Source organism: Pristiophorus japonicus, chromosome 15 (assembly GCF_044704955.1).
Source record: "Pristiophorus japonicus isolate sPriJap1 chromosome 15, sPriJap1.hap1, whole genome shotgun sequence".
Classification (NCBI taxonomy): Eukaryota; Metazoa; Chordata; class Chondrichthyes; family Pristiophoridae; genus Pristiophorus; species Pristiophorus japonicus.
Genome location: NC_091991.1, coordinates 182,053,190 through 182,068,874, shown reverse-complemented (window position 1 = coordinate 182,068,874; position 15,685 = coordinate 182,053,190).

Genomic DNA, 15,685 nt, shown 5'->3' with positions numbered 1-15,685 from the left:
TGTCTGTCTCGCTCTCTCTCACTGTCTCTCTCTCTGTCTCTCTCTCTCACGCTGTCTCTCACTCTGTCTCTCACTCTGTCCCTATCTCCATCTCTCTCTCCGTCTCTCTCTCTCTCCATCCCTCACTTCATCTCTCTCTCTCTCTCCGTCTCTCACTCTGTCTCTGTCTGTCACTCTGTCTCTCTCTCTGTCTCTCTCTCTCTGTCTCTCTCTCTCTCTGTCTCTCTCTCTCTCCGTCTCTCTCTCTCTCCGTCTCTCTCTCTCACTCTCTGTCTCTCTCTCTGTCTCTCTCTCTCTCTGTTTCTCTCTCTGTCTCTCTCTCTCTCTGTCTCTCTCTCTCTATCTCTCTCTCTCCGTCTCTCTCTCTCACACTGTCTCTCTCTCTCTCTCTGTCTCTCTCTCTGTCTCTCTCACTCCGTCACTCTCTGTCTCTCTCTCTGTCTCTCTGTCTCTCTGTCTCTCTCTCTCTCTCCATCTCGCTCTCTGTCTCTCTCTCTCTCACACTGTCTCTCTCTCTCTCTGTCTCTCTCTCTCTCTCCATCTCGCTCTCTGTCTCTCTCTCTTACACTGTCTCTCTCTCTCTGTCTCTCTCTCTGTCTCTCTCTCTCTCTGTCTCTCTGATCCTTTCTCTGTCACTCTGTCTCTCACTGTCTCTCACTCTGTCCCTTTCTGTCTCTCATTCTGTCCCTCTCAGTCTCTCTCTCTCTGTGTCTCTCTCTCTATCTGTCTCCCTCTGTCTCTCACTCTGTCCCTCTCTGTCTCTCTCTCTGTCCCTCTCTCTGTCTCTGATTCTTCTCTGTCTCTCTCTCTCTCACTTTATTTCTTTCTTTGTCTCCCTTTCTGTCTCTGACCGGTGCAGTACAGCACGGTGAGATGTGGGATGGGGGGTAGGCGTCGTTTGGGGGGGAATGGGGTAGGTCGTGGGGGGTGGAGGGATGGGGGGGTGTAGTTTGGGAGGATGGGGTAGGAGTCGGGGGGCAGTGTGGGTCAGGGGGCGGGGGGAGTGTGGGGCAGGGGGCGGTGGGAGTGTGGGGCAGGGGGCGGGGGGAGTGTGGGGCAGGCGGCGGGGGGAGTGTGGGGCAGGGGGCGGTGGGAGTGTGGGGCAGGGGGCGGGGGGAGTGTGGGGCAGGGGGCGGGGGGAGTGTGGGGCAGGGGGCGGTGGGAGTGTGGGGCAGGGGGCGGGGGGAGTGTGGGGCAGGCGGCGGGGGGAGTGTGGGGCAGGGGGCGGTGGGAGTGTGGGGCAGGGGGCGGGGGGAGTGTGGGGCAGGGGGCGGTGGGAGTGTGGGGCAGGGGGCGGGGGGAGTGTGGGGCAGGGGGCGGGGGGAGTGTGGGGCAGGGGGCGGGGGCAGTGTGGGGCAGGGGGCGGGGGGAGTGTGGGGCAGGGGGCGGGGGGAGTGTGGGGCAGGGGGCGGGGGCAGTGTGGGGCAGGGGGCGGGGGCAGTGTGGGGCAGGGGGCGGGGGAATGTGGGGGAGGGGGCGGTGGGAGTGTGGGGCAGGGGGCGGGGGGAGTGTGGGGCAGGGGGCGGGGGCAGTGTGGGGCAGGGGGCGGGGGCAGTGTGGGGCAGGGGGCGGGGGGAGTGTGGGGCAGGGGGCGGGGGGAGTGTGGGGCAGGGGGCGGGGGCAGTGTGGGGCAGGGGGCGGGGGCAGTGTGGGGCAGGGGGCGGGGGGAGTGTGGGGCAGGGGGCGGGGGGAGTGTGGGGCAGGGGGCGGGGGGAGTGTGGAGCAGGGGGCGGGGGGGCGGTGGGAGTGTGGGGCAGGGGGCGGGGGGAGTGTGGGGCAGGGGGCGGGGGGAGTGTGGGGCAGTGGGCGGGGGCAGTGTGGGGCAGGGGGCGGGGGGAGTGTGGGGCAGGGGGCGGGGGCAGTGTGGGGCAGGGGGCGGGGGGAGTGTGGGGCAGGGGGCGGGGGGAGTGTGGGGCAGGGGGCGAGGGGAGTGTGGGGCAGGGGGCGGGGGCAGTGTGGGGCAGGGGGCGGGGGGAGTGTGGGGCAGGGGGTGGGGGCAGTGTGGGGCAGGGGGCGGGGGGAGTGTGGGGCAGGGGGTGGGGGCAGTGTGGGGCAGGGGGCGGGGGGGCAGTGGGAGTGTGGGGCAGGGGGCGGGGGGAGTGTGGGGCAGGGGGCGGTGGGAGTGTGGGGCAGGGGGCGGGGGGAGTGTGGGGCAGGGGGCGGGGGGAGTGTGGGGCAGGGGGCGGGGGGAGTGTGGGGCAGGGGGCGGGGGCAGTGTGGGGCAGGGGGCGGGGGGAGTGTGGGGCAGGGGGTGGTGGGAGTGTGGGGCAGGGGGTGGGGGCAGTGTGGGGCAGGGGGCGGTGGGAGTGTGGGGCAGGGGGCGGGGGCAGTGTGGGGCAGGGGGCGGGGGCAGTATGGGGCAGGGGGCGGGGGCAGTGTGGGGCAGGGGGCGGGGGGAGTGTGGGGCAGGGGGCGGTGGGAGTGTGGGTCAGGGGGCGGGGGGAGTGTGGGGCAGGGGGCTGTGGGAGTGTGGGGCAGGGGGCGGGGGGAGTGTGGGGCAGGGGGTGGGGGCAGTGTGGGGCAGGGGGCGGGGGGAGTGTGGGGCAGGGGGCGGGGGGAGTGTGGGGCAGGGGGCGGGGGCAGTGTGGGGCAGGGGGCGGGGGGAGTGTGGGGCAGGGGGCGGTGGGAGTGTGGGGCAGGGGGCGGGGGGAGTGTGGGGCAGGGGGCGGGGGGAGTGTGGGGCAGGGGGCGGGGGGAGTGTGGGGCAGGGGGCAGGGGGAGTGTGCGATGGGGGTTGACGAAGTGTGGGGTAGAAGGTGGGGGGAGCATGTGGGGTAGGAATGGGGGGAGTGAAGTGGGGGGGCGTGGGGTGGGGAGTGTGGGTCCATGGGGTGGGGGATTTGGGGTAGGGTATGGGTGGGGGACAGGGGGTGGGGGACAGGGGGTGGGGCAGGGTGTGGGGAAGGGTTAGGGGTGTGGGGTGTAGGGTACGGGTGTGGGGTAGGGGTGGGGTAGTGTGTGGGGGGTTGCGGGCACTCTCTGGGCTCTCACTGTGAGGAGCTGTGATCAAGAACGACAGGGTGTGGGGTAGGGGTTGGGATGTGGGGTAGAGGTGGGGGTGTGGGGTAGGGGTGGTGGTGTGGGGTTGGGGTTGGGATGGGGGTGTGGGGTAGGGGTTGGGGTGTGGGGTAGGGGTTGAGGGTGTGGGGCAGAGGTGGGGTGTGGGGTAGGGGTTGGGGTGGGGGTGTGGGGTAGGGGTTGGAGTGTGGTGTAGAGGTGGGGTGTGGGGTAGTGGTTGGGGTGGGGGTGTGGGGTAGGGGTTGGGGGTGTGGGGTAAGGGTGGGGGTGGGGGGTAGGGGTGGGTGTGTGGGGTAGGGGTGGTGGTGTGGGGTTGGGGTGTGGCGTCAGGGTGGGGTGTGGGGTAGGGGTGGGGGTGTGGGGTAGGGGTTGGGGAGTGGGGTCGGGGTGGGGGTGGGGGGTAGGGGTTGGGGTGTGGGGTAGGGGTTGGGGTTGGGGTGTGGGGTAGGGGTTGGGGTGTGGGGTAGGGGTTGGGGAGTGGGGTAGGGGTTGGGGTTGGGGTGTGGGGTAGGGGTTGGGGTGTGGGGTAGGGGTTGGTGTGTGGGGTTGGGGTTGGGGTGTGGGGTAGGGGTGGGGGTGGGGTTGTGGATTAGGGGTTGGGGTGTGGGGTAGGGGTGGGGGTGGGGTTGTGGGGTAGGGGTTGGGGTGTGGGGTAGGGGTTGGGGTTGGGGTGTGAGGTAGGGGTGGGGTAGGGGTTAGGGTGTGGGGTAGGGGTTGGGGTTGGGGTGTGAGGTAGGGGTGGGGTGGGGTTAGGGTGTGGGGTAGGGGTTGGGGTGTGGGGTAGGGGTGGGGGTGTGAGGTAGGGGTGGGGTAGGGGTTAGGGTGTGGGGTAGGGGTTGGGGTTGGGGTGTGAGGTAGGGGTGGGGTAGGGATTAGGGTGTGGGGTAGGGGTTGGGGTGTGGGGTAGGGGTGGGGGTGTGAGGTAGGGGTGGGGTAGGGGTTAGGGTGTGGGGTAGGGGTGGGGGTGTGGGGTAGGGGTTGGGGTGTGGGGTAGGGGCACTCTCTGGGCTCTCACTGTGAGGAGCTGTGTCCGAGAGCAGCAGAGTGTGGATGGTGAGCAGGAATCAGTATTCTGGTACTGTTTCCCTGCACAGAACACGACTCACTTTATTTTCAACCAATCGATAACAATCTGTCTGTGGCACCAAGCGGCAGTGTGGGATCGGAGGCCGAGTGTGGGTAACAGCACACATCAATCAGCAGACCAGAATCCACACTGCCCTCCCATCCCATCACCGTCACCCAGCTCACACACCCTGGGGAACACTCTCACTACACACCAAACATTCGCTGTTCAGCAACTTCAATCCTTGTTAACTCTTCCCGGCCCTGCTTTTTGAATCTCTGTTTCCATTCGGACTCTCCCTCTCATCCCACCAGTAGCATATGTTAGATACAGAGTAAAGCTCCCTCTACACTGTCCCATCAAACACGTCCAGAGCAGGTACAGCACGGGTTAGATACAGAGTAAAGCTCCCTCTACCCATCAAACACTCCCAGGGCAGGTACAGCACGGATTCGATACAGAGTAAAGCTCCCTCTACACTGTCCCATCAAACACTCCCAGGGCAGGTACAGCACGGGGTTAGATACAGAGTAAAGCTCCCTCTACACTGTCCCATCAAACACTCCCAGGGCAGGTACAGGGGGTTAGATACAGAGTAAAGCTCCCGCTACACTGTCCCATCAAACACTCCCAGGGCAGGTACAGCATGGGGTTAGATACAGAGTAAAGCTCCCTCTACACTGTCCCATCAAACACTCCCAGGGCAGGTACAGGGGGTTAGATACAGAGTAAAGCTCCCTCTACACTGTCCCATCAAACACGTCCAGAGCAGGTACAGCACGGGTTAGATACAGAGTAAAGCTCCCTCTACACTGTCCCATCAAACACTCCCAGAGCAGGTACAGCACGGATTAGATACAGAGTAAAGCTCCCTCTACACTGTCCCATCAAACACTCCCAGGGCAGGTACAGCACGGGGTTAGATACAGAGTAAAGCTCCCTCTACACTGTCCCATCAAACACTCTCAGGGCAGGTACAGCACGGGGTTAGATACAGAGTAAAGCTCCCTCTACACTGTCCCATCAAACACTCCCAGGGCAGGTACAGCACGGGTTAGATACAGAGTAAAGTTCCCTCTACACTGTCCCATCAAACACTCCCAGAGCAGGTACAGCACGGATTAGATGCAGAGTAAAGCTCCCTCGACACTGTCCCATCAAACACTCCCAGGGCAGGTACAGCACGGGTTAGATACAGAGTAAAGCTCCCTCTACACTGTCCCATCAAACACTCCCAGGACAGGTACAGCACGGGGTTAGATACAGAGTAAAGCACACACTCACCAACACAGTGGTGGATATTTGTGGAGCAGGGTATGTGAGAGTCTGGGATGTCCTGATCCTGCCCTCTGTGGACACACCGTGACTCCAACAGTCTGAGGTTGCGATGAAAAACCCTCACCACCAGCTCCCAATTGATTGACAGCCGTCTCGTGTCAATCTAACAGCCTGTACAAATGATCAAAACTCCTTCTCGTTTATTAATTTAAGCAATAATTGCACCCAGTTTAATTGAGTGCGCGAAAAGTCGCACTCATTGTATTGCGTTCTGCAATTGTCTTACTGTAAAATCGATGCTGCAGATACACGAACAGCAGGTCCTGTTACCTTACGTGTAACTTAGTCTGAAATGACACTATATGACCAAACCTTCAAATTAATTCCATTTACTGGCACAGCGGGTACACTGGAGAGAACATAACAAGAACTAGGAGCAGGAGTCGGCCATTCGGCCCCTCGAGCCTGCTCCGCCATTCAATGAGATCACGGCTGATCATCGACCTCAACTCCACTTTCCCACCCGATCCCCATATCCCGCGATTCCCCTCGACTCCAAAACTCTATCGATCTCAGCCTTGAATATACTCAACAACCTTTAGGGTACAGAATTCCAAAGATTCACAACCCTCTGAGTGAAGAAATTCCTCCTTATCTCTATCTAAATGGCCGACTCCTTATCCTGAGACTGTGATCCCTGGTTCTAGACACTCCAGCCCGGGGGGAAACACCCTCTCAGCATCTACTCTGTCAATCCCCCTCAGAATCTTGTATGTTTCAATGAGATCACCTCTCATTCTTCTAAACTCCAGAGAGTATAGGCCCAATCTACTCAATCTCTCATTATAGGACAGTCCCTCATCCCAGGAATCAGTCTGGTGAACCTCCGTTGTACTGCCTCCAAGGCAAGTATATCCTTCCTTAGATAGGGAGACCAAAACTGTGCATAGTGCTCCAGATGTGGTCTCACCAAGGTCTTACACTATTGTAGCAAGACTTCCTTACTCTTATACTTGTGATATATTCACAGAACACAAGCACACACAGTCCTAACATGGCAGGCAGCTCTCTCGGAAGCCTCCGGAATCTGCCTGGTTCTGTTTAATTATTAACTCTGCAGTTGCAGTACACAATGCGTCCACATCCACAGTGTGGCGCTACAAACATTACAAGCTTACAGACATTACTATACTCTCACCCCCCAACATGCCATTTGCCTTCCTTATTGCCTATGGTACCTGTATGCTCGCTCTGTGTGTTTCCTGTGCGAGGACTCCTAAATCTCTCTGTACTACAACATTTAATAGTTTCTCACCTTTTAAAAATATTCTGTTTTTTTTATTCTTCCTACCAAGATGAATAACCTCACATTTCCCCACATTACACTCCATCTGCCACCTTTCTGCCATCACTCAGTCTATCTATATCCCATTGCAGACACTTTGTGTTCCCCTCACAGCTTACTGTCCCGCCTAGCTTTGTATCATCAGCAAACCTGGATACATTACACTCGATCCCTTCACCTAGGTTATTAATATAGATTGTGAATAGCTGGGGCCCCAGCACTGATCCCTGCGGCACCACACTGCCTGCCAAGCTGAAAATAACCCTTTCAACCTTACTCTCTGAGCTACGGAATACCAAAGGCAGAAAACACTAGTGGGAGTTGTGTACAGACCACCAAACAGTAGTAGTGAGGTTGGGGACAGCATCAAACAGGAAATTAGGGATGTGTGCAATAAAGGTACAGCAGTTATCATGGGTGACTTTAATCTGCATATTGATTGGGCTAACCAAACTGGTAGCAATGCGGTGGAGGAGGATTTCCTGGAGTGTGTTAGGGATGGTTTTCTAGACCAATATGTCGAGGAACCAACTAGAGGGCTGGCCATCCTAGACTGGGTGATGTGTAATGAGAAAGGAATAATTAACAATCATGTTGTGCGAGGCCCCTTGGGAAAGAGTGACCATAATATGGTAGAATTCTTTATTAAGATGGAGAGTGACACAGTTAATTCAGAGACTCGAGTCCTGAACTTGGGGAAAGGTAACTTCGATGGTATGAGACATGAATTGGCTAGAATAGACTGGCGAGTGATACTTAAAGGGTTGACGGTGGATAGGCAATGGCAAACATTTAAAGATCACATGGATGAACTTCAACAATTGTACATCCCTGTCTGGAGTAAAAATAAAACGGGGAAGGTGGTTCAACCGTGGCTAACGAGGGAAATTAAGGATAGTGTTAAATCCAAGGAAGAGGCATATAAATTGGCCAGAAAAAGCAGCAAACCTGAGGACTGGAAGAATGTTGTAATACAGCAGAGGAGGAGAAAGGGTTTAATTAGGAGGGGGGAAATAGAGTATGAGAGTAAGCTTGCTGGGAACATAAAAACTGACTGCAAAAGCTTCTATAGATATGTGAAGAGAAAAAGATTAGTGAAAACAAACGTAGGTCCCTTGCAGTCAGATACAGGTGAATTTATAATGGGGAACAAAGAAATGGCGGACCAGTTAAATAAATACTTTGGTTCTGTTTTCACGAAGGAAGACACAAATAACCTTCCGGAAATACTCGGGGACCGAGGGTCTAGTGAGAAGGAGGAACTGAAGGATATCCTTATAAAGCGGGAAATTGTGTTAGGGAAATTGATGGGATTGAAGGCCGATAAATCCCCAGGGCCTGATAGTCTGCATCCCAGAGTACTTAAGGAAGTGGCCCTAGAAATAGTGGATGCATTGGTGATCATTTTCCAACAGTCTATCGACTCTGGATCAGTTCCTATGGACTGGAGGGTAGCTAATGTAATACCACTGTTTTAAAAAGGAGGGAGAGAGAAAACAGGTAATTATAGACCGGTTAGCCTGACTCAGTAGTGGGGAAAATGTTGGAATCAATCATTAAGGATGAAATAGCAGCGCATTTGGAAAGCAGTGACAGGATCGGTCCAAGTCAGCATGGATTTATGAAAGGGAAATCATGCTTGACAAATCTTCTCGAATTTTTTGAGGATGTAACTAGTAGAGTGGACAAGGGAGAACCAGTGGATGTGGTGTATTTGGACTTTCAAAAGGCACTCGACAAGGTCACACACAAGAGATTGGTGTACAAAATTAAAGCACATGGTATTGGGGGTAATGTACTGACGTGGATAGAGAACTGGTTGGCAGACAGGAAGCAGAGAGTCGGGATAAACGGGTCCTTTTCAGAATGGCAGGCAGTGACTAGTGGAGTGCCGCAGGGCTCAGTGCTGGGACCCCAGCTATTTACAATATACATCAATGATTTAGATGAAGGAATTGAGTGTAATATCTCCAAGTTTGCAGACGACACTAAGCTGGGTGGCGGTGTGAGCTGTGAGGAGGACGCGAAAAGGCTGCAGGGTGACTTGGACAGGTTAGGTGAGTGAGCAAATGCATGGCAGATGCAGTATAATGTGGATAAATGTGAGATTATCCACTTTGGGGGCAAAAGCACGCAGGCAGAATATTATCTGAATGGCAGCAGATTAGGAAAGGGGGAGGTGCAACGAGAACTGGGTGTCATGGTACATCAGTCATTGAAAGTTGGCATACAGGTACAGCAGGCGGTGAAGAAGGCAAATGGTATGTTGGCCTTCATAGCTAGGGGATTTGAGTATAGGAGCAGGGAGGTCTTACTGCAGTTGTACAGAGCCTTTGTGAGGTGACACCTGGAATATTGTGTTCAGTTTTGGTCTCCTAATCTGAGGAAGGACATTCTTGCTATTGAGGGAGTGCAGCGAAGATTCACCAGACTGATTCCCGAGATGGCAGGACTGACATATGAGGAGAGACTGGATTGACTGGGCCTTTATACACTGGAGTTTAGAAGGATGAGAGGGGATCTCATAGAAACATATAAGATTCTGATGGGACTGGACAGGTTAGATGCGGGTAGAATGTTCTCGATGTTGGGGAAGTCCAGAACCAGGGGACACAGTCTTAGGATAAGGGGTAGGCCATTTAGGACTGAGATGAGGAGAAACTTCTTCACTCAGCGAGTTGTTAACCAGTGGCATTCCCTGCCGCAGAGAGTTGTTGATGCCAGTTCATTGGATATATTCAAGGGGGAGTTAGATATGGCCCTTACGGCTAAAGGGGTCAAGGGGTATGGAGAGAAAGCAGGAAAGGGGTACTGAGGTGAATGATCAGCCATGATCTTATTGAATGGAGGTGCAGGCTCGAATGGCCTACTCCTGCACCTATTTTCTATGTTTCCATATTTCTATGTTTTCTGTACATTAACCAATCCTCTATACATGCTAATCATAGAATCATAGAAATTTACAGCACGGAAGGAGGCCATTTCAGCCCATCTTGTCCGTGCCGGCCGACCAAGAGCTATCCCGCCTAATCCCACTTTCCAGCTCTTGGTCCATAGCCCTGTAGGTTACGGCACTTTAAATGCACATCCAAGTGTCTTTTAAATGAGGTGAGGGTTTCTGCCTCTACCACCCTTTCAGGCAGTGAGTTCCAGACCCCCACCACCCTCTGGTGAAGACATTTACCCTCATATCCCCTTTAAACCTCCCCCCAATTACTTTAAATCTATGCCCCCTGGTTGTTGACCCCTCTGCCAAGGGAAACAGGCCCTTCCTATCCACTCTATCCAGGCCCCTCATAATTTTATACACCTCAATCAGGTCTCCCCTCAGCCTCCTCTATTCCAAAGAAAACAGACCCAGCCTATCCGATCTTTCCTCATAGCCAAAATTCTCCAGTCCAGACAACATTCTTGTAAATCTCCTCTGCACCCTCTCTAGTGCAATCACATCTTTCCTGTAATGTGGTGACCAGAACTGCACACAGTACTCCAGCTGCAGCAACCAGTGTTTTATACAGTTCAAGCATAATGTCTTTTCTCTTGTATTCTATGCCTTGGCTAATAAAGGCAAGTATTCCATATACCTTCTTAACCACCTTATCGACCTGGCCTGCTACCTTCAGGGATCTGTGGACATGCACTCCAAGGCCCCTTTGTTCCTCTACACTTCTCAGTGTCTGAGCATTTATTATGTATTCCCTTGCCTTGTTAGCCCTCCCCAAATACATTACCTCACACTTCTCAGGATTGAATTCCATTTGCCACTGTTCTGCCCACCTGACCAGTACATTGATATCTTCCTGCAGTCTGCAGCTTTCTTCATTATCAACCACACGGCCTATTTTAGTGTCATCTGCAAACTTCTTAACCATACCCCCAACATTTAAGTCCAAGTCATTGATATATAACCACAAAAAACAAGGGACCCAGCTCTGAACCCATTATACATTACCTCCAATCCCATAATCCCGTATCTTGTGTCATAACCTTTTACGTGGCACCTTATCGAATCCCTTTTTGAAATTCAAATATACTACATCCACTGGTTCCCCTGCTAGTTACATCCTCAAAAAACTCTAATAAATGTGTTAAATACGATTCCCTTTCATAAAACCACCTTGACTCTCCCTCATCATGTTATGATTTTCTCAGTGCCCTGTTACCACTTCCTTGATAATGGATGTCAGCATTCTCCCGACGACTGATGTCAGGCTAACTGGGCTGTCGTTCCCTGTTTTCTCTCTCCCTCCTCTCCTGAATAGCGGGGTTACATTTGCTACCTTCCAATCCGCTGGGACCGTTCTAGTTTCTGGGGAATTTTGGACGATCACAACCACCATCCAATATCTCTGCAGTCACCTCTTTTAGAACCCGAGGATAGAGGCCGTTGGGTCCAGGGGATTTGTTGGGACTTCAGTCCCAGTAGTTTCTCAAGTACTTTTTCTCGACTGATATTAAGTTCCTTACCCTCATTCGCCCCTTGGTTCCCTGCTATTTTAGGGACGCTTGTTGTGTCTTCTACTGTGAAGACAGATACAAAATATTTGTTGAACGTTTCTGCCATTTCCTTATTCCCCGTAATAATTTCTCCTGTCTCTGCCTCTAAGGGACCAACATTTACTTTTGCTACTCTCTTCCTTTACATATTTGTAGAAGCTCTTACAATCTGTTTTTATATTTCTATCTAGTTTACTGTCATATTCTATTTTCTTCCTTTTTATACATTTTTTGATTATCCTTTGCTGGTTTCTGAAACTCTCCCAATCCTCAGGCTCACTATTATTATTCTTTGCAACATTATAAGCCTCTTCTTTTAATCTGCTCTCTTTAACTTCTTGAGTTAGCCACGGATCGATCACTTTTCCCGTGGATTTTTTATTTCTCACTGGAATGTATATCCGTTGAGAAGTTTGGAATAGTCCTTTAAATGCCTGACACTGCTTATCTACCATCATACTTTCTAATCTAATTTCCCAAATCAGCTGTAACCACTCTTACGTATGTAATTGTCTTTATTTAAGTTGACAACTCTAGTTTCAGACTTAAGTATGTCACTCTCAAACTCTTGGGGCAGATTTCCAGCTCCTCTGTGCTCCCCGGAGCGGCGGAAATGTTGGTGGTGAGGTGCTCTGGACGGGCGGCCAGCCTCTAGCGCCCCGCGGGGATGCTCAGGTCCGGTTTAGCGGCGGCGCGGAGCAGCACTGACCAGCAGAGCGGCGCCCGGTGTGTGCAACGCCCCCGGTCGCGACACCGGCGCGCGTTTTGACTCCCGCCTGACCAGTCCGCAGCGCACCCCGCAGTGACCGCCTGGGAAATCAGGGCGGTCCCACCATCCCGACAGCGGAGAGGTGAGTAATGGTCTCCTGAGGTAATGTGATTGTTTCTTCTTTTAATTTTTTTCCCGATTTGTATTGTGGTGGCGTGGGCAATGTATTGGGAATGTTTTTGTGGCTTTACTTTTAAGTATTCCCCCCCCGCCCCCCCTCTCGGGGTGCTCCCAGCCGGGCTCTTAATCTCGGAGTTTCCCATGCTAACGACCACGAGGGGTGTACAACGCCTCCCTTATACTGTGCCCCCTAGCTCAGGGCCCAGCTGCCCAGTGTTACTGACTGAGGCGCAAACTGTTCCCGGGCGCTAACCTTACCGTCCAACCGCCATTACTGTCCCAAAATCATCAAAGCAAAACTCCAGCCCAAGAGCTTAGAACGCTCTTCACATCATATCGTGCAACTGAGACACACACGGGGTGTACAGTCCCAGACAGGAGTGGGTCGTTCCCCTTTACCCTGTGTACTGTACATGTACAGGGGACACTGAGACACACACGGTGTGTACAGTCCCAGAAAGGAGTGGGTCGTTCCCCTTTACCCTGTGTACTGTACATGTACAGGGGACACTGAGACACACACGGGGTGTACAGTCCCAGACAGGAGTGGGTCGTTCCCCTTTACCCACTGTGTACTGTACATGTACAGGGGAGCACTGAGACACACACAGGATGTACAGTCCCAGACAGGAGTGGGTCGTTCCCCTTTACCCGCTGTGTACTGTACATGTACAGGGGACACTGAGACACACACGGGGTGTACAGTCCCAGACAGGAGTGGGTCGTTCCCTTTACCCTGTGTACTGTACATGTACAGGGGGCACTGAGACACACACGGGGTGTACAGTCCCAGACAGGAGTGGGTCGTTCCCCTTTACCCGCTGTGTACTGTACATGTACAGGGGACACTGAGACACACACGGGGTGTACAGTCCCAGACAGGAGTGAATCGTTCCCCTTTACCCGCTGTGTACTGTACATGTACAGGGGACACTGAGACACACACGGGGTGTACAGTCCCAGACAGGAGTGGGTCGTTCCCCTTTACCCTGTGTACTGTACATGTACAGGGGACACTGAGACACACACGGGGTGTACAGTCCCAGACAGGAGTGGGTCGTTCCCTTTACCCTGTGTACTGTACATGTACAGGGGGCACTGAGACACACACGGGGTGTACAGTCCCAGACAGGAGTGGGTCGTTCCCCTTTACCCGCTGTGTACTGTACATGTACAGGGGACACTGAGACACACACGGGGTGTACAGTCCCAGACAGGAGTGAATCGTTCCCCTTTACCCGCTGTGTACTGTACATGTACAGGGGACACTGAGACACACACGGGGTGTACAGTCCCAGACAGGAGTGGGTCGTTCCCCTTTACCCTGTGTACTGTACATGTACAGGGGACACTGAGACACACACGGGGTGTACAGTCCCAGACAGGAGTGGGTCGTTCCCCTTTACCTGCTGTGTACTGTACATGTACAGGGGGCACTGAGACACACACGGGGTGTACAGTCCCAGACAGGAGTGGGTCGTTCCCCTTTACCCTGTGTACTGTACATGTAAAGGGGACACTGAGACACACACGGGGTGTACAGTCCCAGACAGGAGTGGGTTGTTCCCCTTTACCCGCTGTGTACTGTACATGTACAGGGGGCACTGAGACACACACGGGGTGTACAGTCCCAGACAGGAGTGGGTCGTTCCCTTTACCCTGTGTACTGTACATGTACAGGGGGCACTGAGACACACACGGGGTGCACAGTCCCAGACAGGAGTGGGTCGTTCCCCTTTACCCGCTGTGTACTGTACATGTACAGGGGACACTGAGACACACACGGGGTGTACAGTCCCAGACAGGAGTGAATCGTTCCCCTTTACCCGCTGTGTACTGTACATGTACAGGGGACACTGAGACACACACGGGGTGTACAGTCCCAGACAGGAGTGGGTCGTTCCCCTTTACCCTGTGTACTGTACATGTACAGGGGACACTGAGACACACACGGGGTGTACAGTCCCAGACAGGAGTGGGTCGTTCCCCTTTACCCGCTGTGTACTGTACATGTACAGGGGACACTGAGACACACACGGGGTGTACAGTCCCAGACAGGAGTGGGTCGTTCCCCTTTACCCGCTGTGTACTGTACATGTACAGGGGACACTGAGACACACACGGGGTGTACAGTCCCAGACAGGAGTGGGTCGTTCCCCTTTACCCGCTGTGTACTGTACATGTACAGGGGGCACTGAGACACACACCGGGTGTACAGTCCCAGACAGGAGTGGGTCGTTCCCTTTACCCTGTGTACTGTACATGTACAGGGGACACTGAGACACACACGGGGTGTACAGTCCCAGACAGGAGTGGGTCGTTCCCCTTTACCCTGTGTACTGTACATGTACAGGGGACACTGAGACACACACGGGGTGTACAGTCCCAGACAGGAGTGGGTCGTTCCCCTTTACCTGCTGTGTACTGTACATGTACAGGGGGCACTGAGACACACACGGGGTGTACAGTCCCAGACAGGAGTGGGTCGTTCCCTTTACCCGCTGTGTACTGTACATGTACAGGGGGCACTGAGACACACACGGGGTGTACAGTCCCAGACAGGAGTGGGTCGTTCCCCTTTACCCTGTGTACTGTACATGTACAGGGGACACTGAGACACACACGGGGTGTACAGTCCCAGACAGGAGTGGGTCGTTCCCCTCTACCCTGTGTACTGTACATGTACAGGGGACACTGAGACACACACGGGGTGTACAGTCCCAGACAGGAGTGAATCGTTCCCCTTTACCCGCTGTGTACTGTACATGTACAGGGGACACTGAGACACACACGGGGTGTACAGTCCCAGACAGGAGTGGGTCGTTCCCCTTTACCCTGTGTACTGTACATGTACAGGGGACACTGAGACACACACGGGGTGTACAGTCCCAGACAGGAGTGAATCGTTCCCCTTTACCCGCTGTGTACTGTACATGTACAGGGGACACTGAGACACACACGGGGTGTACAGTCCCAGACAGGAGTGGGTCGTTCCCCTTTACCCGCTGTGTACTGTACATGTACAGGGGACACTGAGACACACACGGGGCGTACAGTCCCAGACAGGAGTGGGTCGTTCCCCTTTACCCGCTGTGTACTGTACATGTACAGGGGACACTGAGACACACACGGGGTGTACAGTCCCAGACAGGAGTGGGTCGTTCCCCTTTACCCTGTGTACTGTACATGTACAGGGGGCACTGAGACACACACGGGGTGTACAGTCCCAGACAGGAGTGGGTCGTTCCCCTTTACCCGCTGTGTACTGTACATGTACAGGGGACACTGAGACACCCACGGGGTGTACAGTCCCAGACAGGAGTGAATCGTTCCCCTTTACCCGCTGTGTACTGTACATGTACAGGGGACACTGAGACACACACGGGGTGTACAGTCCCAGACAGGAGTGAATCGTTCCCCTTTACCCACTGTGTACTGTACATGTACAGGGGACACTGAGACACACACGGGGTGTACAGTCCCAGACAGGAGTGGGTCGTTCCCCTTTACCCGCTGTGTACTGTACATGTACAGGGGGCACTGAGACACACACGGGGTGTACAGTCCCAGACAGGAGTGAATCATTCCCCTT